General features: G+C 44.5%; 1 long non-coding RNA gene across 1 annotated transcript in view; it reads left to right on the forward strand.

Annotated features, from left to right (window-relative positions):
• Positions 1-964: 964 nt before the first annotated feature.
• The window catches only part of LOC114487508 (uncharacterized), a 24,296-nt gene continuing 1,743 nt past the window's right edge, over positions 965-23,517 (forward strand). The window contains exons 1-3 of the long non-coding RNA XR_003682662.1: positions 965-1,361; positions 6,342-6,473; positions 12,007-12,107. This is a non-coding gene — a long non-coding RNA (uncharacterized lncRNA). The remainder of the gene's footprint in view (positions 1,362-6,341; positions 6,474-12,006; positions 12,108-23,517) is intronic.

Raw genomic sequence — 23,517 nt, forward strand, 5'->3', positions numbered from 1 at the left:
GAACGTTGTAAAGCAATTATACTCCAGTAAAAAAAAAAAATAGAAAAAACAATGTGTTAATTTCTGCTGAACAGCAAAGTGATTCGTTGTACATATATATATTCTTTTTTAAATATTCTTTTCCATTATCACAGGATATTGAATATAGTTTTCTGTGCTACACAGCAGGACCTTGTTGTTTATCCATGCTGGATGAATAGCTGGGATGTGGCAGGCACCTTGCCGGGCTTGGGGACACAGAGTTGCAGGGCTGACCTCTGCTCTCCAGGACTCAGGTGTGGTGGGACAGGCAGGAGACGGACCCCAGGTGACATCGCCATCCTGGATGAAGGATTTGGGGCTCGCAGGGGGCTTTCGGGGTACGGCTGTTCCCCCAGAAGTGTGATCTGAACCGACACACAGAACGAGCTGCACAGCTGGACAAGCAAAAGGATGGCCAGCCCCCATCGGAGTCCCAGAGGAGGACGGAGGACAGCAGCAATCCTGAGTCTTGTCGTCAGGACCCCCTTGCCACCTTCCCTGCGGCTCAGCCATCCTCTCGGCCCCCGTCCTCCCCCGAAACGTTCACAGTCACCATTCACGAAGGGCTCGTGGAGGCGCAGAATGAGACTCAGCTGACACCTGAGGGCCGATCTGGGTTGCACACACACCTGTTTGCAAATCTGGGCTAAACCCTTCTCACTTAGAACACTTGCATGTTCCATTCGCGTCACCCTTCACTCTGAGAAAAGTCCCTGCTGATCTGGGTGGTGACGTCAGTGCTACAGCCACCCTGCGGCTGTAACTTGAGAGGCGCAACTGGCCGGGGCCTCTGCGGCCCCGGAGTCACAGGCGTGTGAGACGCCAGCCCTGCTGCTCCCCACGCTGTGGGATTTCTTTCTGAACGTTGCTATAGAACCAGCACAGATAAAACAGCTTCGGCAACAAGAGCCCACACAGTTTACAGACAAAATATTACCTTAGTGATACCAAGACTGGCACACGCAGACACGCAGCAAAATAGAGCTTCTCTTCTTCACAATTTTGAAACTGATTGAAAATTTTGAAATTGGAAAGCTCGTATTTTAATACGACAGGGTATTTTTTTGGTTGGTATTGGTGGTGGCTTTTTGTCTTGGAGACGCTGTTTAGACCTGCCCTCTACAGACACTTTTGCGTGGAGTTGTTGTCAGCCATCAACTCACCCCCAGCATCGATGACACGTATTCTTTCTCAGCTTTGTTTGCACTCCAGCCACGTGGCAAAGCCACTGGCTACCTATCTAGGGCTGCACTGGGGACCACTGATCTGGAGGCTGTCTTCTGGGAAATGAGGGGATGTCACGCACCCCACAAAGTCTCCGCACCTGTGCTCTTTGCCAGGTAACTCGGGAACGCAGGAATGGGGGCGGATCCTCAGAACAGTTGGGTCGTGCATGTACATGGCGATCTACTGGTTTATCTCAGAACAGACGGTTTGTGCCCTTGATGTGATAAATACCACATTGCTTAGGTCGGAGGCACCCAAATGACGTGATAGCGCGCCAAGATTCCTCTGTTCTTCTCGCCTTGCTTCCAAGAAATAGCTCTGTGGAGTAGGGAAAGCCCTAACCAGACTTAGCCCTCAGGGCTTCCGTTCCTCAGCTTTAGAAAGGAGGAAGGCTTTCAGAGATCCCTCCTGGCTGTGATACTATGTGATGAGATGAGTTAGAACTGTTAGATGTTATTATGAATGGTTATACTGGTCCACAGGCCTACTCTGCAACGTAACTGCCCCAAAGGGCTTTGGAAATGGTCCCTTGAAAAATAATCCATGGAAGATCCCTGGAGTGACATAAGTACTACCAGAGTGTGAAGCAGGGTCCTTGCACGCTGTGTCCCCGGGTGCTGCTGGGATGTCCAAGCTGAGCTGGGGAATGGGTGCACTGGGAGAGAGCCACCTGGAATCTTGAGGGCTGCAGGAGGGCGTCTGTGGGCCAGTCGGGCAGTGTCTGGAGTGGGGAGAGCTTCCCTCTCCTCCTCCTCCCCTGGGTCTGGCTACTTCCTGCTGATCCTTCAGGCGTGGCCCTAGACACCCCTCTTGCAGAACACTTTTTCTGCGTAGCACTTACCATGTTGCTGGACTCATCCTTTCTGCCAAGTCTCTTGGGGGTAGATCTGTTCCCCACTACGTCCGTCCCCTGCCTGGTACAGAGTTTGGCCCCTAGAGGACGGCCCGTGGCCTAGGGACCGGTCAGTGTCAGCCCTAGGCTCTGCCTGCTGGGGCGCTGGCTGAGGGGCACAGTCCAGGCACCCCTCGGCAGGACCCCACGGCCTGGGGTGAGAACGCGAGAAACACTGTTACCAAACGCCTGTGATTCACTCTCATCCTGGGACGAGTCATCTAGAGGAAAAGATAAACAGCCCCTGCTCCACTCGACACTGGGAATTGGGCAGAAAATGTTGGTTTTTCACTCCAGTCACTGAACTCCTAGTGGAGTCGGGGCTTGAAGCTTCCGAAGTGTGCTTGGGTGCCAGTCTGGCACTCAGATTCCTTGTGGACAGAGGGCCAAGAGAGGAGTCATGGGAACAGAATTGGCATCCACTTCTCTACACTCCTGTCTCCCTGGAGAGGTTTTTTAGGGCAGCGAGGCAGGGACATGCCGAGAAAGTGAAGGGGAAGGAACATGTGGCCTCAAGCTTCCCTGTAGAACACAGTGCAGAGACGCTAAGAAATTCCAGTGTATGTCTTCACTTTAAGAAAAAACATAAATAGACTGTATTTTTAGCACAGTTTTAGATTTATAGAAAAATTGACTGGAAAATACAGAGTTCCCATAACTAACCACCCACACCCCGGGCAGTTTCCCCTGTTAATAACATCTTGCACTGATGTGGTCCATTTGTGACAATGGATGAGCCAATGTTGATATTTTATTATTAACTAAAGTCCATAGTTTACATTAGGGTTCACTCACTGTGTTGTACATCCTATGGGTTTAGACAAATGTATAGTGGTATGTACCCACCATATCGTGTCATGCAGGACAGTGTCACTCCCCTAAAAGTCTTCTGTGCTACACACATTCATCCCTCTTCCTCCCAAACCCCTGGGGGCCACTGATCTTTTACTGTCTCCATCGTTTTGCCTCTTCCAGGATGTCACGTAGTTGGAATCATACAGTGTGTAGCCTTTTCAGACTGGCTTCTTTCACTTAGTACCATGCATTTAAGATTCCTCGAAATTAACATAAACACGGAATTAACATATACTCACTACTATATATGAAATAGATAACCAACACGGACCTGCTGTATAGCACAGGGAACTCTACTCAATATTATGTAATAACCTGTAAGAGAAAAGAATCTGAAAAGAACTATATATATATATTCATATATATATGAAACTGAATTGCTGTGCTGTACACCTGAAACTTACATGATGTTGTAAATCAACTATACTTCAATAATTTTTTTTTTTTAAAAAAGAAGTAAATGTGAGAACTCTGGGAAAAAAAAAAAATCCTTTCATGCCAGCATGCCAGTTTGTGGATTGATAGCTCATGTCTCTTAATCACCAAACAATATTCCATTGACTGAATGGACAAAGTCTGTTGATGTGTCTTCTCTTTTGAAATGAAGAAAATGACAATTTTGGAGGGAGGTAGAAAGAAAATGCTTTCTTCATCCATCAGGTTTCTTTTCTTTTGTTTCTCTTCTCTACTGCCTTGTACCAAAGTAATAAAATGCTTAAATGTAATGAAACTGGAAGTTGGTGAACAGCGGGGTCACTAAAGTGTAAGCTTGTACGTCCCTGTTTTGGTGGTAGGGCTGCCCCAAGGGTACATATAAATACTTCGTGACCTCACTTATTAAAAATAGAGCCGTAGGCCAGGTCCCCACTGCCCTCTCACAGGATGTCCTGGAACACGGCCTCCAACTGCTGCATTGCATTCTGCAGAAATGCTCCAGGGTACAAGTCATTCGATGTGTTTCATTCACCACTCATCTCCCCAACTCTGCTAGACCTAAAGTTAGGCAGACACACTGAGTCCTTGACGGAATCTCCAGCACCGAGGTGTCCGGCCTGAGTCCTGGACAAGGCACACTGGCCAGACGCCTGCTGGATGATACCAAGCTTCCCTGCCTGACCTGCCAACACTGAGCCACTGGCCTTCTCCTGTCAGGTTTTCATTTCAAAATATGCAATACTTTGCTCTGTAAAGGCCGTTTGAATGCAATGCTTTTAGTGAGTGTTACTCAGATAACTCAGAGGAAAACAAAACAGATCTCAAATCACGTGCAAATTCTAGCCTGAGTGTGGTACCCGATCCCGTGGTTCGGGAAGAATCCAGCCTTTCCCATATTTGGGAAGGATGTGAACTATGTGTGGTGCCCGAGAGAAAGCATTGGTGGCTGAGTGCCCGCCCCGGGTGACTGATGGCCGTGAAACCCAAGACAGGACAAGGGAAGCCCAGGGTGGAGAGCAGGCTGGCAGGTGGGGCTCAGGACCCCCCGTGGGAGCCGTAGGAAGAGGCAGCCCCTCCAATCACCTTGGATCCTCTGGGCAAGCTCACCTGCCCTGCCCCTGCCTCCGGTCCATCCTCTGTCCACCCATCTTCCCCCGGCACCTGCACATCCTGAGCAGGGAGATCCTGGGTCAGCTGATATTTGACCAAAGGTTTACACACATATGTGAATTTAGTGCAGCACATTTTGTTATTTCTGAAGAAACCACTATGTTCTGTGGAGTTCCAAGGCATGGGAGTGCTTTACATACCATCTGCCCCAAATATTTGATCATTTGGTTTCTTCGTAACACCCTCTCTGGAAATCCTCTTATTATTATAATACCCTTTCTGGAAAATCACCCATAGGACTTTAAACTTTGCTTACTTACTAGGTAATAAAATAAATAACTCTTGTTTATTTCTTCCCCATTTTATTTCCAGGATAAGAAAACATTTATTTCCTTAGTTAAGTCCATTTCTTGGGGAATTCCATCCTTAAAATCTTCATCGAATAGTTCAAATTTGTCTATTTTCTGATCTAAAAGATAGAAAACTATTTTTTCTATCAATTTTCATTGCTTTGAAGAGAATCTATCAAGTTGTCTTTACCAATACATTTATTGTTTAGTTTTACACGGAAAGAGCTAAGTGACCAGCTTTGGTGCCAGAACATTTAGCTGTTTTTAGAGATGCCTAGAATGTAATTTTCATACATCCTCTTTCTTTGTGTTTCACGCCTGAAGAAAATTTGCAATTCTTCATCCCATTGGGTCCCATGGTCCTATTAGCTTCTTATTTTAAAAGGTTAAGGGAACATCACAAGTGCCAGAGTGAAGGTGGCCGTGACCATGAAATGATAAGAGTTCATTACAAGAATATCAAAATAACTGTCCCAGGAAAGGAAGGCAGGTGTGAACGTTATTGATTCCCTGAATCCAATGACATTTCCAAACAGGAAGTACATGTCAATTGTATAAGTCAAGGCTTCAGCCCACACAGTTTTGTTTTCTTTTAATTAAGGGGGAAAATGACCTTACCCCTCCGCAGGGGTTGCCCTCGTAGCGTCTTAATTTACTGCCGTGAGAGCGAAGCTCATCTTACTTTGCTGGTGCATTTCCTCCCCTGATGGGTCTTTGGATAACACTTTTGGAGCGACCATATGCTCAGTGGACAATATCCACTTACTGCAGTGATTCCTTTCCTGCATGGAGTGTCTGGATAAATTCATTACATACAGAAAGTGAGTTTTTCCCAAGTACAGAAACCACAGTAATGCTATACCTCCACATTTCAATACTAACTAAAGAGTTTTGAAATTTTCGTTCTTTTCACTGGTTTCTTCTCCACATTGGTGTTTCCGAATCCTAACATTGTTCTCATAAACAGAAACCAAACACACGCAGGGTCAGGCTCCCTTTCACGTAACCCACCTGCCCTGCCTGAGGCGGTTCACCCCGCCCAGGAATGCAGGGTCCCATTTCAGTATGTAGTTTAGGCTTTCCTTTTTATTTCAGGGAAGAGTGATTAAAGTTTAGTTTTTACCCTTTATGTCATTGCTTTCTTCTTTAGGAAATTCTGTTATACTTATTCTGAAACTTCTTTGCCTATGGTCTAAATTGTTCCACTTTTTCTTGAATTCCTTCTTTTTAATTTTAAAACATTCCCTTCTTTTCACCTTCTATGAAGGCACTGTGTATTTCTCCTAATTTAGATCTCATTTCTAAAATGATTTTTTCTCTTCATCCCTTACTACTGGCACCACCTTCCCAAGATGCACTAATTCTGAGTTACGTCATTCTTTACTATCTTCTGTTATTTCCTTCACCTCATTCGGTTCATGTTGAAGTATCATGGGTTTTGTTTCTCGTAGGTTTTGTGGATGGCTGTGTCTTGCAGGCGTTGGCTGTAGAAATGTCATTCTCTTCCTTACTCTGCTTTGTCTGAGGATAACATTGTGTGGAATTATCCTGCGATCCTTTTCTGTGGCTCACTTTCACCGGAGGTGAGTTCTTCTGTTTTCAGGAGGGAGGAGAGGGGTTCGAAGAGCTTTTCTAGTTTCCTGGCTCTCGAGCGCCCTCTTCAGTGGTTTTCACGACTGATCAGGGGATCAGGGTGTGGCTGGTCCCTGCAGAGACTTCCTGGCTGGGCTCACCAGCCCCATCGCCCCCTCCCCGACTGGCTCTGTCCTGCTCACTTCTGACTGTATCCCCAGCAGCTTCTGTACGTTGGAGTCTGTCCTGGAAGGGAGCCTGGCTGGTCAGTTCGAGGGGGGACCCTTGCACTCACCCACAACTCAGAGTTTGCAAAGCTTCTCCTGTTTCCACAGATGGAAACTGACTCCCGTGCTTTCCAGTGAGTGGCAGGTTCTGTTTGCTCTGCTGTCCGCACATCCATGGGCTGCCTGCTGCCTCGCCCCGCCTCCTGCCAAGCCAGTTATGACTCCCCTCAAGTCTTGTGGCTGTCATGGGTCCCTCTCTGGCATTCTGAAGGCCATGGGGGGTCTTATCACCTAGTTTTGTAGCAGATGCTCTTCCTGTAATTTCTGTTGTGCTGTCCTAGTCTTAATGTGAGTGTTTACTGGGCAGTAAGTGGAAATTCAAGATGACTCAGAAACGCCACCACCTCTTCCAAAAGAATCGTTTTTAAAAGTTTTGAAATAGCATACCATTGGAATAAAAGGCTAAGAAATATTTTTCAGCCAGCTGCTAGTGTATTGGGGGAAATGGTAATCTATCAAAACAATAATGCTCAATATAATATATTTTATTATTTGAAAGAGTCAAATCCTAAAACTATGTAGAGAATAGGCTGGAAAATTCAATATGGCATCTTGGCAAATTAAAGAGCTGCTTAAATAGGGTGCAAAACATTTTCTTCCTCTTAACTTGTTTGGGATTTTTTTAAATGGTTTTCATCACTATTCAGAATATCAGTGAAGTCTCACTCACACTGAGGATTTGTAAAGTGCCTAGTTGAAAAATCAGTGAAGTCAGGCTTCAGAGGCAAAGTAAGTATGCAAAAGAGCATTTAAGACCACCCAGCCATACAACTGCACCCATACATTCACACACACACACACGAGTATGCTTATGCTTGCACGCACATGCACATGCACACACACGAATACACACACATCACTTTATGATTTTCTCTTAAATCTAGACAACAAATATCCTTTTATGATACATATGGAGACCACTCTGTTACTTACCTTGATTCTATCAATAGAGACCAATTAAGTTAATGCATCCTCTGGCAAGTCTTAATTCCTAGAAGATCATATTTTACTGAACTTCTTACATTCACTTTCATCTTTCTTAAGTTGGCGTGAAAGTGAAATCCATTATGGATATTACAAGAAGGGCTGCTTTTGCAAAGGAAAGAATGTTCTCTCACTTTCAGTTTCCCCACAAATAGAGATGGTTCTTTGCTAGGGTAGGGACTTAAGATGCCACCTGCTAGAGACCACGGCAAGTGGTGTGCCCTTGAAGTTCAAGGACTCTTGTCTACTCCTATTCTAATTTTCATACCACTAGGGCGGGGACCTCATTCCCTGAGTCTCTGATGTATGGCAGGTCTTGGGCATTGATGCTTTGGTGTCTTAAATCTCCGCAGGTGATTCTAATTACAGCCAGGGTTGAGAGTCACTGATATAGAACATAGACCAGGAGGATGAGGCTAAGAAAAATGATAGGCTTTAAACAGATTAGGAAGGAATATGAAAGTCTTTCATAGAAATTTGGACCTTGGTCTATAGGAAATAGGGAGACACTGCATTTTTTTAATTAAGGGAATTATAGGACTATGTATTTTTTGAAAGCACACAGGTCACAGTGGACTGAGACTAGGGACAAGAATCCAGTTAAGGCCACTGCAGAGGTGACAGCAGACGAGGATCTGCACTACACTGGTACCTCAGAGGGAGGGAGAGTGAGTCACAGGGGGAACCCTCTGAAATGATGCAATGTGGCTGTCAGAGAGGGAGGAGGTCTGGGGACTCACTGGGTAGTTCTGACACCAGCTGGCTATTAAATAGAATTGATAGGCTTTGGTCACTAACAGGAATGAGGAAACGAGTAGGAATCAGGGTTGACCTGAGGGTGATTGCAGAGATGATGATGCCTCCATCAAAAGCAGAGCGGATCCTGGGGCTGAGCTGGATTCTGCAGTGCTGGGGGCCGTGTGCCAGTGGGGCTGGGAGGCCAAGCTCCACTTGGAAGATACAATTACAACCTGGAGTTCGAGGGAGAGCTCTGAGCTAGACGCAGTCCAGGTTCAAGGATGTGTAAGTGACCACGGGAGCCACGTGGACGAATGAGGACATGCTAGAAGAATGAGTTGAGTTTCAAAAGAAGGGGTCTAAGAAGAGAGCCCTGGGGGATCAAAGTACAAGAAGGGGCGAGGAAGTAATCAAGCAAAGACATGAGAACCTACGTCCAAGGAGGCAGACGTGGGTCCGGAGGGCCAGCGCTGGACACGCCCAGAGAAGAGGATGGGTGTCGGTGGAAGCCGTCTGCTTAGACTTGGATGCGCACAGAACGCGACCTGGGATCTGCACAAATGCAGGTCGGATCCTACACATCTGGGGGTCGAGTGTGCATTTCTCACAGGCTCCGCGTGATGGTCCTGCCACCAGCCCCCGAGCAGCAGGGACCCAGAGACTTGCACTGGCTGGGGGTTGAGAAAAGGAGCCAGAAGGAAGTTCCACTAGAGCAGAGGGTTTGAGAAGCATGTTCGGTTGGATTAAACAACAAACTAAAGGCCAATGACTTGAGAATGGGAGGTTGAAAGCAGGGAACGGGGTGCATGGATGTGAAGTCTTGTCCAGGGAAGGTTTGCTCTAAGACCAAGGGCAAGCCTGCATGTTTACCACTAGAAGGAAAGTAGCCAGGGAAGAGGAAGTGATTAAAGACCCAGAGACCAGCGCACAGGATGAGTATAATCAAGAAAGCAGAACATACAGGTGTTGACGATGATGCAGAGAAATTGGAGCCTTCAGACATTTCTCGTGGGAATGTAAGTGGTCCAGCCACTGCGGCAAACAGTCTGGCTGCTTCTCAAGAAGGGAAACAGAGAATTACCATACTATCCAGTTACCGCATCAGAGGCATGTCCCAAAGGAGGTGCAAGCAGGGACTCAAAGAGATCCCTGTCCACCCATGTTTGTAGCAGCATTACTCACACTGAGCATAAGACGGAAGCAGCCCAAGTGTCCATCAACAGATGAACAGATAAACAACATGTGGTCCCTCCATATAGTGAAATATTATTCAGTCATAAAAAGGAATGAAGTTCTGAGATGCTACAACATAGATGGACCTTGAAAAGCTGATGCTAAGTCAAGTAAGGCAGACACAAAAGAACAAATACTGTATGACTCCACTTAGGTTCGGTTTTACAAGATAAAAAGGGTCCCGGAAATGGATGGTTGCCCAGCAAATGTGAGTGTACTTCACGCCACTGAACTGTATAGTCAAAATGGTTAAAATTTCATGTTATATATATTTTACCACAATAAAAAATAGTTTAAAAAAAGAAAAAATTATCCTCTTTAAAAAGAAAAATCAAGAGACCCAGCAAAGTCCCAGAGGACGTGACTGGTAGAGGTGGAGTGAGGGTAAGAAAATCCAGAGCACAGTTGTGACAGGGTCTTCGGGGGAGCGAGGGAGAGATGGGTGTGTGGAGATCAGCTAGGAGGTGACCTTTCTGGCAGTGAAAGAGGTCAGAGTGTGAGGGTCACACTTTCTGGCAGAGAAAAAGCCATTTGGATCTTGAGGTGGTAGGTTTGGAGTTAGGCTTGTGGGGTGAGGGAGAGCTGGGAGTCTGAACGGATGAGCCCGGGAGGCATTGGGCTGGACCACACGTCCTGGCCCTGAAGCTAGCAGGCAGTGCCTGGCAGGACGCGCAGCCAGAACTAGCAGACCCAGGGTTCCCCGGTTGGGTGTTTGGTATCAGGTGGGATCTGCAGAAAAATGGAAGGCTGGCCCCAGGCTCGCATGCTGAGACGGGCTGTGGGAGCAGGGAGGCTCCCAGAAATGGACCGAGCTACCTAAGGGGTTCCCAGAAGGAGCAGCGGCCAACTTACAGTCCAGTTAGTTTACCGGTGAAAGGCAGAGGTGAGCTCACAAAGACAGGTGGGCGGCCTCTTAGCTACAGCAGGGAGGGGCTTCCAAGCAGGATCAGGAGCTGGGGGCTTCGGGGACCACCTGAGTCTCCACTGAAGCTGGTTCCTCCCCACCTCCCAGACTGACGTTGGGAACTGGGGCCAGAGCCCATGGGGAGGGGTCCCTGGATCACCCGTGAGTCGGTGGGGAGGGGTCTGTAGGGCTAAAGACCTAGATCAAGCCCTGTGTCTGCCTCATGGACCAAGGTAGTTTTTTTCTCCCTCTAACTAGCCTGAACCAACCCTAACTTTCAGGAGAACGGCTTCCTTCAACTTCCCTTCCCACAAGCCACAGGGGGTCATGTTAGTTTCTGACTGCACACCTGGTGGTAAATTTACATTCCTTATCTTAGTGCTCTGCAGGGGAGAAGTCCAAGATGGGTCTCGCTGGGCTAAAATCAAGATGCTGGCAGGGCTGCCCTCGTTGGCTTGTGGCCCCTGTCATCCCCAAGGCCAGCAACGGCCAGTGGAGCCTGGCTCACAGGGCATCTCTGCGACCCTGAATCCCTCACGATCACACTGGGCCCACCTGGGTGATCCAGGATTCTCCCCATCTCAAGGTCAGCTGATCAGCAACTTTATTCCATTTGCAACATAACTTATGACCATGTTCTGGAGACAGACGGAGACGTCTTTGGGACCCATTACTCTGTCTATCACAAAAGGATGTATTATTTCCTAAGGAAAAAAATTGGTCTTTCCAAATGTCCACACATCTGAAAAGCCATTTTAGTATACTAATTTACGGTAAAAGCCTATACATTCTTTTGATTGGCTAACAACTAAGGAATGGACACTTTACTTACCATGAGAATTCAAAGTGAAATAAAAGCAGCACTAAAACAGGGGAATGATGGATAATTTGGGTTGGATATTAACTATTCAAATTCAGTTATAGCCAAATCAGATAGGCTCCTAATATCTTCAGGAAAAGACAGATAATAAAAAAGCTAAACTTGAATATTATAGGAATGTGTCTTAACATGCCATTGTGGTTTTTAACTTCTATCAGCTAGAATGAATAAACAGAATATTAGGAATTTAGATAATAAGCTTAATCAATAATTAACTTTCATATATACATACATCCATTTACACAAATAGTATAATTGCCATGGCAGCATAGTGATTTATTTAATATTTGATCTTTTCAGATCTATTGTGGGTACATTCAATTCCACAAAATCACATGATAACTCCTTGTTGGGAGATAGAATTTTAGTTATAATAACTCCTAGCACTGCATTTCTTAGGAAAAATCGTGTAGAGCCACGTAAGTGTGAAAATGCTGAATTAAACAAAATTAATCATTTCTTTACTGAAGACTTGCTTAGAGCCTTTGATATACCCATTTTCATTGTAAATCTTACAGAGGGACTTCCGGTCTGCATCATTTCCAAAGCTTCTTTGAAGACAAACCCCTTCTTGTAGAGTGAAAACTCTAAGGTATTAAGCAATCAACATTTTTCACAGGTAAGACTATGTGGGGTAGCCTGAAATATATGAGATATAGATATATAGAGAGAGAAAGATATATGCAATTCATACATGAATGGAATTTATATATGAGTGGAATTTTTCTATAAGTATATTACACATACTTATTACTTATGTAATATATATATATAAAGAAATACCTACAGGAAATTTTACCAAAAGTGAACAAATGCAAATGCAGACATTTCCAGGATGTAATTAAATGTAAGCGCTGATGACATAATCCTAAAATGATAAGTCTCCTCTAGACTGTGAGCTTATTATCATGTTATAAAGATACAGATCACAGGTAAACCAAGGATGCGTTTATTGAACAGAAGGTTGTAAAGCTAGTAACATGGTCTCAATAAATATTTGTTGAGAAAATGGATTAATAAATGAATAAATTAAAATTAAAATTTAGCTAGGGAAGATCAACATAAACTACTTAAAGCCTTATTAGTCAGGGTTCTCCAGAGGAACCAGCAGGATGGGTGGATGGATAGATAGATGATAGATAGATAGAGAGAGAGAGAGAGAGAGAGATTTATTGTGAGGAATTGGCCAAGTAATTGTGACGGTTGAGAAGTCCCACCATCTGCCATCTGCAAGCTGGAGACCCCAGGAGACCCCAGGTGTAATTCAGTCCAGGTCAAAAGGCTTGAGAACCAGGGGAGCAAGAATCCCAGTCTGAGGGCTGGAGACGGATATCCCCCAGCACACACAGGTGGGCAGGCAGGAAAGGGAGCAAAGTCCTCTGTCCTGCACCTTTTGTTCTATTGAGGCCCTCAATGGATTGGATGATGCCCCCTCCCCTCCAACTAGGGGAGGGCAATTTACTGAGTCACCAATTCAAATGCTAATCTCATCTAGAAATGCGCTCCTCAGACCCACCCAGAAAGAACCATAATCTGGGCACCCTACCTCCAGTCGAGCTGACACATAAAATGACCCTTCACAAAAGAATCTGGTAGCATGTTGGTCTGTGAAGAACTAATCCAACAAGATGGAAGAGTGTAGTGAAGAGGACAGCTTAATCTTTGTGAGTGACCTGGGATGTGGTCACAGTCTTGAAAGGCTACGGAATTCAGATAATTCTATGGAAACAGAGAAAAGAGCAAACACAGGGCTGATAAAAGTAAGTAGATCCACTTCATTGCAGTAAGCATCATCTACTTCATATTTATAGCTTTGACTAGGTGTGTTACCATTTGACGCACTTTATATATACAATCACTTAATTTTCACCATAAGTTTGTAAGATGATACGGTTACACCCCCTTTACCTGTGAGGAAACTGAGGCACGTAGAGGTTATTTCGGTGTCACAACCTGTAAGTGATGGAGCCAAATTCATACTTTTAACCGTCATGTCATATGACCTCTGAACTAGATTTTACATTTTGGAAAGAAGAAGGAGATGGGGTTGGATAATAAGGTGAGCCCAAGTAATGGACGGACTTGACAGTTAGGCAGAGGAAATGAAATATGGTTGTCCAGGTGGTATGGATCCATTATGATCTCTTCGGAACGGAGTGCCCTGATTACACCTTGATTAAGGAAGATAACTGTAGACACATGCAAGGTGATTGCAAGAGGAGAAATGGCCTGAGAATCAGCAGGAAACAATGGAGGCAAGAGCTGGTTAGAGGGGATGTGATGGAAAGGAAATGTCTAACCTGTGGTCAATTTTGGGAGAAGAAATAATAGCAGTTGTTGGCAGAGCAAGAAGCAAATGAAAGAAGTGTAGATCAGACACTTGCGTCAAGTTTTCCAGCCTGGGTGTTGCGTTGATGAGAAGCCCACTGCATTATGGTATGTCATAGAATAGTTTTCTCCCCTTCTTTCCCAAAAGGGGTAAGGACATGAAATATAATCGGGAGAACCGTCTAAACTCCTTCTTGGTTATATTTCTCAGCCAATTCTACAAGTCCCATCTCAAGCATCTCAAGCTGCAGCTGATATATTTGAACTCGGGATTATAGAGGCAAACTCTGAAACACTGACCGTCAAGAGACAAAGCTCTCCAAGGGGTGGGGGAGGGAACACTCACTGACCACATCCTTTGATTTCAGATAGTAGATTTATTTTTAATACGCAGAAAGTGGAAATTCTAATCTTCTAAGTTGGAAGGCGACCCATACTTCCCTTTCTACTTAATCTTGTTTATCCTCAACTCTGAGCTACTGCTTTCTTAATGCTTCCTGCTTTAGACTTCCTTACAGAATATCACACTGATATAGCCTGACCTTCAGATGACTCATTTCACTTGAAAAACTGGTTCTAAGAAGTACACATACTTTACAAGTTACTATGGGCAATAACAGGCTCTAGGGGATTCCATTCCACATTTATTTATTGAGCATGTCTGCAGAGATCCATGTAAAATACTGACGAGGTGACCGAAAAATGCTTTCAACAAGGGTTGCATATTTTAGGATCTGGCATTCCAGTGAGTCAGGCAGGGAAGGACACAGGACACTATGCACAGAAGAGAAATGGAGAAATGGGATAGGATCTCAGAGAAGGGACAAACTCTGGGACCATGAAGGGCTTTAGGAAAATTTTCAGAGAAGATGCTAAGAGGGAACTGAAACAAAAAGAATAAATAGTGTTTGGTGAGGAGGGGCCAGTGTTCCACACTGATGGCCCAGCCTAAAATCGTGACAGTGAGGGGTTATGCTAAACATTTGGTGGCTGTGCACACAGTGTATGGGGTGATGAGGCCGGGTACAAGGCTAGGGCTTGGTCACGGGGCCTCAGATGTCACGGTAACATGTCTGGACTTTATTATGTAGGTCCTATGAAGCCACTTGAAGGAGTGACGTGGGTGATTGGACTTTACAAACAATCTTATTTGCAGAAGTGAGATTAGAGGCAACAAGACCAGTTAAGAGTCTGTTGGCATTGAGCTTGGCAGTCCTTTCTGCGAAAGACCAATGAGAGCCTGACTGAAGAGAGTGAAGGCACTGGCAGAGAGAGAAAGGATGAATGGGAGGACATAGGACCACAGAAAGGAGAGGTCACCTTTACAGTACCTAAAACACTTCTGCACTCCTCTACAAAGAAGAGGAGGTCTACCTCCATTCTAGACTCCCCAGGGATTTGAGGGTGTCAGATGAACAGCAAATTTACTGTTCACAGGTTGGCTGCCACTTGGCTTGACTGATAACATGTCCCACTAATAGAGCTTGTCTTTTTGCTGATGGCTACATGTGTTCAGAACTTTAAAGTTCTTTTACTTCTTCTCCAGGAAGCCAATGGAGTGAATCAAGGACCACAAGTGTTCTTAATTGCACCCAAAATTAAATTAGCAGTCACCAACCAACAAAAGAGGGATATGATTTTTTTGTAAGAGTCCATAAACACCTACTGAAACTGAAAATATGCTTGGCCATAATACATGTCTCAAAAAATTTCAAAACATTGAAATGGTAAAGATTGTGTTATGCAGCCACATTGGAAACAACCTAGAAATTAATAAAAAAAAAATATAGCCAGGAATGCCAAATACTGGGAATTAAGTAATACACTGAAAGAAAACCTATGAGTTAAACAAGCAGTCTCAAAGGGAGTTAGAAAATATTTTTTACTAAATCATAATGAAAATAAAAATACAATATAATAAAGCTTGTGAGGTGAAGTGAAAACTGTACTTAGAAGGAAATTTATAGCCTCAAAATTATATATTACAAAAGAAGAAAGGCTAAATATTAAATAATCCCTGTAAATGATCAAGGAGTTTGAAAACCCAAACCCATTAAACACAAAGGGAATAGAAATAATAGAGATAAGAGTAGAAATTAATGAATAAAACCCAGATATACAATAGAGATGACAGATAAGTCAAAAATGTTTTTCTTGTAGGAGTAGTAAAATTGTCACGTTCCTGACAAGATTTATAGAATGAGAGAGAGAAAGAGAGAAGACAAATACTACCAAAATTAAGAATATCACTAAAAAAGGAAAATCACGATAGACTTTACAGACATTGAAAAGATGGCAAGGGATATTATATATAACCCTATACCAGTAAATTTGAAAATTTATATAAAAAGGGTAAATTCCTAAAAGAACGCAGCTTACCAAAATGAAGACAAAAATAAATAGAAAATTTGAGGAGCCCTATATCTTACAAATAAATTTATTAATTAAAAACCTTTATTCCCCACCCCCATACAGATATCCAGGCCACATGGCTTCACTGGTAAAAATTTCCAAACTTTTAAGGAAGAAAAAACACTAACCTTATAAAGACTATTTCAGATCATAGAGATATAGGGAGTACTTCTCAGCTTTTTATGAAATCAGCATAATCATGATGACAAATTTGATGAGGGCATTACAAAAAAAGAAAATTATAAGCTATCACTTTCATATAGATGCAAAAACCCCAAACAAAATACTAGAAAACTGACTCAGTCAATATATGACATATGTAATCCATCAAACCAAGCTGAGATTTATTCTTGGAATACAAGGTTGATTTAAGACTCAAGAACTGATCATTGTAATTCCCTATATTAAGAAAAAGCAGATCATCCTAACAGATACAAATAAATTGTTTGATAAAATTCAACATGCATGTATGATTTTAAAATCACTAGGAATAAAAAGAAATTTATTTCATCTGATAAAGGTGATCTACAGCATAACCTGTATAAAACATCTTTTTTCATTGTAATGTACTGAAATATTTCTCCCCAAGATTAGTAATGAGAAAGCATGCCTGCCATCACCACTTCTACTGAATAGTTCTTTTTGAGTTCCTAGCCAACGTTTTAAGGAAAGAAAATGTATGAGGATTTGAAAAGAAGATATAAAAATGTATTTATTCACAGACAACATGATAATACGTACAGAAAATCCAAAAGGGTCCACAGACTAGCTACAAAAATGAATTTGCCAATTTAGCAATTTCACTGATGAGTTCACATACAAAAATCTATTTTATTTCTATATAAAAGCAATAAACAAATAGGATATCATATAAAATATAATAGCATCAAAAATACAGCAACTAGGAATTAATCTAACAGAAGTAATTAAGCTGAAAATTTTATAGAAATAAATCAAAGATACCTAAATAAGTAAAAGGATATACTATGTTCATGGAAGGAGAGACTGAAAGTCATCAGTGATTTGATCTATAGACTCAACACAACCTCAATCAAAATACCATCAGTTGTTTCAAAAATGTGAATATCCAAGATAATCTCAAAAAAGAATAACAAAATTTGAAAACTTGTCCTAGAAGATATGAAGGTTTTTATTACACAGTTTTTGAAATAGTGTATTACGGTCACAAGGATAAACAGGTAAACTAAAAGAAAACCTGGGAAAAGGTCCATTCATATGCATTCACTTAATATAAGTTTAAGGCGAAACAGTAATATAGTGGGGAAAGGATGATCTTTCAATAAATGCTACAGAATTAATGGAGTGTCCATGTTTTACAAATACATTGTGACTCCTACCTCATAATATACACAAAATAAATTCCAGGTGGGTTGTGGATGTAAACATGAAATGTAAAGCATCTTTATGACCTTGGAGTAGGCAAAATTTTTAAAAATAGAATGCAAAATGTGCTACCCAGAAAGGGGGGAAAAGATAAAACTCTCCTTCATTAAAATTAAGAACTTCTCTTCATGAAAATATACTATTAAGAACTTGGAAATGCAAACTCCAAAGTTGCCGCCGAAGATTTTGCAATACATATATCTAACAAGAGAGTTGTCAGAATAAATGAAGAATTCCTGCTTATCTATAAGAAAAAAAAAATACTATTAAAAAAAAGAAGGCTGGACTTGAAATGGTACTTCACAGAAGAGTCTATCCAAGTAGCCAATAGCATATGAGAATATGAGAAGATGCTCAAACTCAGCAGGGAAATGAAAATAAAATTAAGTAACAGTACATATTCACCAGAATTGCAACAGTCATGAAAAATAGAAAAGAAAAAAGACAAGGAAAGAAGTAGAGACGGAGAGTGAGAGAACAGAAAAAAACAGCAAGAAGAAGGGAAAAGGGAGCAAAAGAAAGAAAACATTTGGAATGAGTGTTGGTGAGCCCACAGAACTGAAACTCTCATAGAAAATGGTAGTATTTTCTACAACTCGACATATGCACACTTTACAATTCAGCAATTCTACTCCTTAGCAGATGTTCACCCAAAATGCATACAAATGTGCACCAAAGTCTTAAACGAAAATATTTCCAGCAATATTATTTGTGGTAGTCCCAAACTGCAAACAAATATTAAGACCTTCAGTAGTAAAATAACAAATAAATTGTGATGTATTCGTACAAGGGAATACTGTCTAGCAATGAAAACAAATGAAATGTCGCTACACCCAACAGAATGGACAAATTGCATAACATAATACTAAGGAAAAATGTCAGATAAACAATAGTACGTATTATATAATTCTATGTTTATAAATTTCAAGATCAGCAAACCAATCTGTGTTGATAGAAATAAGGGTAGCAGTACCTTTGGGAAGGTGGTGAGTTGTGGCTGGGAGAGGGGCCTCTTGGGTGCCAGTCACGTTCTGTTTCTTATTCTGGATGGTGGTTCACAGGTGTGTCAACTTTGGGAAAGTTACCGGTTTGTACACTTACTATATGTGCACTGGTCTGAATGTATATTTCACTTCAATAAAAATGTATATAGATATAGATAAACAGACAAGAAAAGGATTGTGGATACAAAGCAGGTTGCTAAATCTATCATCTAATTATCATCTATCTGTCAATCATCTATCTACCCATCCATCCATCCATCATCTATAAATTTATATTGGTTTGCTGGAGCTGCCATAACAAAATACACAGACTGAGGTGCCTAAACAATAGAAACTTATTGTCTCACAGTCTGGAGGCCAGAAGTCTGAGATCAAGGCGTGGGCAGGGTTGGTTCCCTCTGAGGCTGTGAGAGAAAATCTGTTCCTCTCCCCAAGTTTCTGGTGGCTGGCAGGTGATCTTTGACAGTCCTTGGCTTGTAGACACATCTCCCTGGTCCCTGCCTTCACCTTCACATGACATTCTCAGTGTATGTGCTTCTGTGTCCAAATTTCCCCTTTTTATAAGTCATAGTCAGATTGAACTAAAGCACACCCTAATGACCTCATCTTAATTTGACTACATCTGCAAAGACCCTATTTCCAAATAAGTCACATTCTGAGGTACTGGGGGTTAGGATTTCAAAATATGAATTTGGGGGGAACATAATTCAACCAATAACAGTATTTGTGTCTACACACACACACACACACAGAACACACACACACACAGACACACACACAGAGACACACACACACAACACAGACACACACACATGCACACACACACACACACACACACACACCCCTACCTCACATCTCCTGTATCCGTCCCTCTGTGTGTGTACGTGTGTACACACACACACAGACACACACACACAACACACACACAGACAGACACACAGACAGACACACACACACACACACACACTCCGGCAAGCACATAAGAAGGGCCATAAAATATTTGCAGTCCTTTAATAAAATCCTGCCTTTTGATCAAAGCTTGTTCTTGGAAAATACAATTTTATTCCAATACCTAGTGGCAAATTTTTATAGTTCAGTTCAAAGTACATATATATTTTGTATTTAACACATAACCCGGGACAATAAAAAAAAATGAAGCCACGATAACTGAGCTCCAGATGTATGACTAAAACATGGAAAGTTGGTCCAACATCCTTTTTAAGCAGAATTGTTGGTCCTTAACCAAAAATTACACAGTGGAGGAAACGGTGTCACCGGGAGTAATGACAACTAGATTCGTTTGCTGTTTCAGACTTACTTACACAGAGAAGTGTCAGATTTTGTTAAAAATTAAGCAAACATTGTTAGAATTAATGCTACGAGAGTCGCAGGCCGTGGAATTTCTGATTAGAGTTTGCTGCTCAGCTGGATGCAGGGGTCATGGATGGTAAGAACCAAGCTCTTGTCCCTGGCTGGCTGCCACGCCCACGGTCACGGGGCCGCTGGTAGCCCCGCTAAGGAGCGTGTGCTGAGACGAGCAGTACCGACTTTACCCTGCTCTGGACAAAACACCCCTGCGAGCCTGCGCTGTGAACCCTGAGTCAGGACCGTGTTCAGATGGAAGCCCGGGCAGCAGCGTTGCACGTCTGTGTGCTGCTTTGCAGGGCTGCAGGGAACAAAGTCCTCCCAGGGAGGCCGCTTGCTTTGATGCCCAGGACCGTCTCTGGGTTTAGTGAGGCAACTTAATTATCCTCCACTGAAACCACGTTGGGCAGATAAGGTGAGTGACTCCCCCGCCCCAGGTGCCCGTGAGATGCAGGTGTGGCAAGTCCTGCTCCGCGCTTAGCGCAACTCTCGGCCCGGAGAGAAAGGGCTCAACGCCCGCAGCTTAGTTCCTGGAGGGATTTTACTGTTATTACTTCCCCAGGGTCACACGGCTCATAAAATCCTGAGAGGGACCTTGACCTTAGGTCACGGGGCTTCCAAGTACCTTGAGCGCCTTCAAACGTTAAAATAATAATAATAATAATAATAAGATGGGAGCAACGGGGCAATGACTTCATGCTGATTGATGTCAACCAGCTGGGTTGGCTGCCACGTGACTGTCTGTCCAAGACGGCTGAGGAGAAGAACTAGCTGTCATCATCACTTCTAAGAAAATCCCAGCCTGGAGTAGCTGCACCGGAGACGCAGAAGGAGGGCCCGGCTAACAGCGGTCCCATCTGCCAGGCAGGTTCACGGCAGGACACGGAGCAGACACCTGGCCTGGCCGCCTGGTCACCTAGAGGCCGAGAAAAACACCATTCCTTCCAAAACTCTCTCTCCTCCTTCCCGGAGGCAGACACAGACAACAGCAGCCTCCTTCCCAACGCAGAGAGAAAGGCCGCGTTCCCGGGCACAGCACGGAACAGTCCCTCGAAACCTAATCAGGCATCAGCTGTGAGGAAACCATCTGCAGCACCCGGTCCAGGAGGCGAGGACCAGCCGGGAGGAGAGGACGTGGACTCCGGAGTCGCTCTGTCATCTTTCTGGCTGAGCACGCCCATGACGGGAAGAGGAGAGAGGGTGGTTTCTCGAGTTGCAGGCACCCGCTTGTTGCCAGGCAACGAGGGCAGCCCGCGGCCCAGACAAAAGGCAGCCGGGCATCCTCGGGCGCGGCTCGCATACAAAGGAGAGCAGATGCTGGGGCCCGGCCCGCGAGGAGGGGCTGCGCTCACAAAGGCGCCGCCCTTCTCCCCCAGCCCCAGCAGGCCCTTCCTGGGCTCCCAGAGGATAAACGGGAAGCTCTGAGAAACTGCAGAAACCAGACTGGAAACAGACCCGGAATCCGAAAGGAATTGACCAGAGTGTCAAAGGAGTTGGGGGGGGGGGGCACTGAGTCTAAAGACGTGTTTACCGAGGAAGCCCTCACGTGAAGGGTGGAATGATAACTGTCAGTCGTGTAGCTACGATTATTAATAAAAATGAGACAGCCACAGCATCCATCTGTCATGGAGACAGTGCGGGCATCTCTCGGGGGACGCACCGGTCTTCTCATCTGTGTCCCTCGCCCCGGCGTGCAGCCACCCCAGAAGATGGTTGTCCGGGAGGAAGGGACAGGGAACCCTTTCTCTGGTCAGCACGACCTCAAGAGGCCCCAGGGTTGGCGCCAGAGCTGTCACTTCACCTCTGGGCCGCATCTCCTCAGTCCTACACCAGATCACGCGGAACCCCCTCACGGGGTTATTACGACGGTTACACAAGTTAATATCGGCACAGATTCTTTTTTTCAAAATTGATTTTATTGAGGTTGATGTACACTGTTGTGTTCATTTCTGCTCCGCAGCAAAGTGAGTCAGTTATACATATTCATGCGTTCTTTTTCATGTTCTTTTCCATGATGGTTTATCCCAGGATACTGAATACAGTTCCCTGTGCTCTAGAGCAGGACCTTGTTGTTTATCCATCCTATTTATAATAGTTTGCATCTGCTGACCCCGCACTCCCAATCCGCTCCCCTACCCCGCTCAGCACAAATTCCCACAACAGCGCCTGTGTGTTCTGACTGCCGTGCCGGCCCTTGTTGAAAGGACAGGAAGCCCACCCAGACCTCCAGGACAGAACTTTGGGGCCCGGACCTAGGAAAGTTGGTCTAGAGAGTTTCTCCGGGAGAGTCTGCGTGGAGCTACTTCGTGACACTCACGTTAGAAGCGTTGGGTCACGTAATTTGACAGTCTCTCCACCCGTCACTGACGGCCTCAGAACTAGGACTCCTCTCATCACCCCCAGTTATCTCTGTGATGGCCTTGCCACCTACCCGTCTGCCCTCTGGCCTCACCTTCCCCGATCTCCCAGGGGCCGTCCGGCACACTGTGGGGGCCTGTTCTCGAGTGCCAGGGACGCTGTTTCACAGCTGGTGCCTCTGACTGCGTCGGTCTCTGCCTGCGAGGCTGTTCCCTGCTCTTTGTTGGACAAACTCTTATTCATCCACAAAACTCCCTGTGATGCTTTGGCCCTGGACCCCTCTCTTGCACGCACACTCCATCACAGCTTGTCACCATGGATTGTATGCACCGATTTCCTCCATTCTGTCATGAAGTACAGCTGGGTTTTCTGCTCTGTGGCCAGGCCTGGGACAGAACAGCTCCCACTTGTGCAGGTGGGATAGGAGTTCAGACAAATCAAGGGCAAGTACAAGAACACAATGTGAGATGTGCGTGTCCGGAGAACAGTGTGGAGAAGGACCCAGCCACCACTGAGGGGAGCCAGGAAGGGAGGGCTTCCAAGAAGAGAGGAAGCCTCAAATGGGTCCTACGGGTGAAGCGGGGCCTGACCAGGCGAGGCTGGAGGAGGGGGTCCCGGGAAGCCGCTGGTCCCCTGTGGCAGACCCCAGGCCTCTGGAGCACCAACTGTGTTCCCCTGTCCTGTCTTCTCAGCACCTGTGAGCCCTGGACAAAGGCTAGAATGAAGCCCTGGCACCACAGCTGCGGCACGTGTGTGACACAGCTTAGAGGGCGGCAGGGGAGAGGGCTCTTTTAAAAGTTTGTAACTCATCCATTCATCTGTCGATGGACATTTAGGTTGCTTCCATGTCCTGGCTATTGTAAATAGTGCTGCAATGAATACTGGGGTGCATGGGTCTTTTTGAATTATCGTTTTCTCTGGGTATATGCCCAGTAGTGAGATTGCTGGGTCGTATGGTAGTTCTATTTTTAGTTTTTTAAGGAACCTCCATACTGCTCTCCACAGTGACTGTATCAATTTACATTCCCACCAGCAGTGCAAGAGGGTTCCCTTTTCTCCACACCCTTTCCAGCGTTTACTATTTTGGGATTTTTTGATGATGGCCATACTGACCGGTGTGAGGTGATACCTCACTGTAGTTTTGATTTGCATTTCTCT

This window comes from Physeter macrocephalus, chromosome 13 (genome assembly GCF_002837175.3).
Source record: "Physeter macrocephalus isolate SW-GA chromosome 13, ASM283717v5, whole genome shotgun sequence".
In the NCBI taxonomy this organism is placed as follows: Eukaryota; Metazoa; Chordata; class Mammalia; order Artiodactyla; family Physeteridae; genus Physeter; species Physeter macrocephalus.